The sequence below is a fragment of the Sciurus carolinensis genome, unplaced genomic scaffold (assembly GCF_902686445.1).
Source record: "Sciurus carolinensis unplaced genomic scaffold, mSciCar1.2, whole genome shotgun sequence".
Classification (NCBI taxonomy): Eukaryota; Metazoa; Chordata; class Mammalia; order Rodentia; family Sciuridae; genus Sciurus; species Sciurus carolinensis.
This window is the reverse complement of record NW_025920138.1, coordinates 983907-987911: the sequence shown is the minus strand read 5'-3', so window position 1 is coordinate 987911 and position 4005 is coordinate 983907. Positions and strand designations below refer to the sequence as shown.

The window sequence follows — 4005 nt, the reverse complement described above, 5'->3', positions numbered from 1 at the left end:
GTGTGAAGAACAATCATTTTTAAATGCTAGAAATGCTGTGGCTGTATATTACTAAATTTCTTGTAAGTTTTGTTAAAAATCTATATTACACCTTTTCTATACTATGTATGTCTCAAAATAAAACTTTAAATAGGGGCTGAGTTATAGTTCAGTTGTAGAATGTCTAGTAGTACTAGGTTCAATCAGGAAACATAACATGCTTTCAAGGACATATGCAATCTCTATAAAAATTACAGATGTAGTACAACATCAATAAAATGTCAACAATGTTCGAATCATAGGTATTCTATAAACATGAACTGTCCAGTGTTATAGCCAGTAGCCATAGAATTTCACAGTCTCACTGGCCACATTTTATAAATTCCATGGCCACATATAGCTATTAGTTACCATATCAAACAGTGCATGGATATTACTAAACCAAGAGGTGCTGCTGTACAACATATATTATGATTAAAATAAAGTATAAAATTATTAAAAATTTAGAAAAATCCATAATTTCTTATGTTCATCAACAATACAAGAAATCAGTTTATTTAAATCATTTAAACCTAGAATAAATCTATATATCAACATATATAAATGTATATATTATAAAGAAAAACAATTCAAGTGTAGTATCCAACTTTTTAAATTAAAAAGAATAAAAATATAGATTATACCTGAGGGAAAAATTAATAGAACAGCACAGAAATTAAGTAAATAGAAAAGAAGAAAATGAAATTAGACAGTAAAACATAAAATATGGAAGACACACATTAAAAAATTAAACACACTTTAGGCCAAAAAATGAGAGCATACTTAGGTGAATGTTGACAAGTTGTCGAAATGGTCTGATTAGAAGAAAACTATAAATTACTAAAACTGTCTCTAGGGAACTGGGAGTATAGTTTAGGGGTGTAATGTTTCTCTACCTAGCATACATGAGGACCTGAGTTTAATCAGCACCACAAAAAAAAACAAAACAAAACAAAAACCCTGAAGAAATAGATCCTTTCATTACTCTAAAACAATTATAAAAATTGAATCAGTGTTTGAAAATTTGAAAGAAAGAATATGTCCAGGCTGGTTGAGAGACTATTTTTCTCAATCTGGATTTTGGTTATCTTACATAAAGTCATATAGAGAATAGAAAAAAGAAAAAAAAAAAGAAATACCCCCTACATATTTTGTACTTAGTATATTCTTGATGATGAATTTAACAAAGAAAGTACAAGAAAGAAAACATTTATAAACCTGCTTGTAATATCTTAGTCAAAAGATTGGCAATTATAGCAATGTACTTAAAAATAATGTAGCATAACTATCCTGGGTTTATTTAAGTATGCAAGATCACATCAACTTAGAAGATCTACCTATGCAAATAAAATATGAACAAATTAAAAAAACTATTATTTCAGTAATGCAGAAAATATTTGTTAAAAGTCATAAATATGTTAAAATTCAATATATAGTGATTTAAAAAACTGTTATTTGGAAATAAAGAACAGTCTGTGTAAAATATGAAAAGTCTAGGAGAGTTCTGGGAAGACATCTGGAGACATCTGAAAGCATACAACTTTCAGGGTTAAGCTTGGGAATTTAATTTCAAGTTCAGCCCTTAGTTTAGTAACATCTCCCCATCTCTCACCCCATTGCCCCATTATAGGCGGCCATACAGGTTCTGCTGTTGCAATTTTCACACAGGTTAGGATGATCAGAATGGGAAATAAACCTTAAATGACTAGTTTGCACATCAAACTGATCCTTGACATGAAAAGATCCTCTAGCAATTAATACAAAAGCAAACTAAAAAATAAGAAGCCCTAGGGAGGAAGACAATCCAAATTTCAGTGGCTTATCCCATTATTAGTTTCAAATATCAAGTTTTCACCAAATCACAAAGCATACAAAGAAAGAAGAAAGTATGGCCCATTCAAAAGAAAAATAAAAAAGAAAGCATCCCAAATAATGACAAGATAACAGATCTACAAGGTATTTACTTTAAAACATTGTCCTATTGTACTCAAACAGAGAAAGATATGCAGAAAACCAAGAAAATGATGTATGAATAAAATGGAAATTTCAATAATGAGTAGAAGAAACCAAAAATTCTAGAACTGAAAAATACAGTAACTAAAATGAAAAAAAAAAGTTATGAGAGAAATTTGAAGGAATATTTGAGCAGGGAAAAGCAGTACTGAAGTTAGGAAAATTAGAATTATTGAGTCTGAGGTACAGGAATCAAACAAATATTGAAGAAAAGTCAACAGAGCCTAAAGGAATACTGGCAGGTGAACCAACAAGTACGAATAAGAGTTCCAAATGGAGAAGAGAAAGGAGTAGAGAGCTGATGTGAAGAATAATGACTGAAAATTTCCCATGTTTTGTGAAAGATACAAATATAAATATCCAGGAAGTTCAACAAACTAGGGATAAACTCTATGAGACAAATAATTAAACTGTCAGATACCAAAGAAAAAGAGAATTTTTTAAAACCACAAGGTAGAAATGACTCACTTAACATAAGGAATTGGCAATAATTTTAATAATATTAACTCCAATTCTTGTTTTCCACATGGCTTAAGTGACTAGTGTATTTAAAAAGCAGTTATTAATCTCAAGCTAATATTATTATCTCTGGCTTGTAACTCCACATTCTGTTCTCTACTTATTTAAGAGACTTGAATTTTCTTTTTTTTAGGCTTTGATGTTTTATTAGAACAAGTTTTCAAAAAAGTGATTTTTAGTTAATTAATTTAATGTGTGTGGGGACATGTAATCCACTTGATCCCAAGTTAGAAAACCATTAAACCTATTCAGATATTTTCAATATTCAGTTTGTGTACCAAAAAGAAAAAAAAAAAAAACAAAAAAACTTTTGTTTCACATTCATAAAATTCCCAATTTTGGAAATGGTAAGCAAACCTCCCTTCCAATTCCTTTATTAAATAAACAAAGAGCTTCAAACACAATTTACATTGCTTTAATCTTGATGTGTAATCCAATAAGACTGAAAACTAAACATTCCATGTCCTATACCAAATAGTAAAATACTCAAAGGCCTTCAGGATTCTTTGATTTACATCATTAAGAGAACCTGCTTCTTATGTGGTAAAATAAATGTGTTCATCTCTAATTACAATTTCAAGTTCCTGTTATGCAACCCTGTCCAGGGGAGGCCACAGGGCATCATCTTACTTCATAATGTCACTGTCATCAATAATTCTCTTCAGTTCTTTTATTATCCTCTTATGTACATATGCCCCTTTCCTGATCGTGACATCATTTTTGCAGTTGCTGTTATTGCCATATCTAAGTTTTCCATCCAACCTGAGCTCAAACTGTAGAAACTTGTGTCCAAACTTGGCCTTGTGCCCTACATAGTAGCAAGAGTAAAAATCACTAGCCATAGCCATTTTTTGACTCCTGGCAGCTCGCTGAATGCTTCTGCATTTTCAAAATGATTTTTAGTTTATGGTTTTGAACATGTAGTATAATTGTTTGTAATAACACAGATATACAATTCTGTGACAATAATAACCAAAGCAGGTGTGTCAAAAATGTAAAGGATCAGAGTTTTTGTATATGATTGAAGTTAAACTGCCATAAATTTAAATTTGTGTTACAACTTTAGAAAGCTAAAAACAATTTCCTTGATCACTACAAAAAAAAAGTTACAAATTATGCCAAAAATTAAAAAACAATCTAAAGATTATGCTACAGAAATCCATAATCACAAAGTAAATAATACAGGAAATGAGGGCTCAATAAAAGCCATAAGGAATATAGAAAACAAATGAGAAAATGAAGAAGTAAGTCTTCCTTACCATAAATCACTTCAAATGTAAATGGATTAAATTCCCCAATCAAAAGACAGAGATTGTCAGAATGGAAAAAAATGAGACAAAAAGGGGGAAAAATGATTGAATTATGTGCTGTTCACAGGAGACTCACTTTAGATCCAAAGACACAAAATGAAAGCAAAAGTGTGGAAAAAGATATTCCATGCACCACATGGTCCCC

General features: G+C 30.4%; 1 pseudogene; it reads right to left on the bottom strand.

The window, feature by feature from the left end:
- Positions 1-2955: 2955 nt before the first annotated feature.
- Positions 2956-3398, bottom strand: LOC124974230 (protein mago nashi homolog 2-like; annotated as a pseudogene).
- Between the last annotated feature and the right edge of the window lie 607 nt (positions 3399-4005).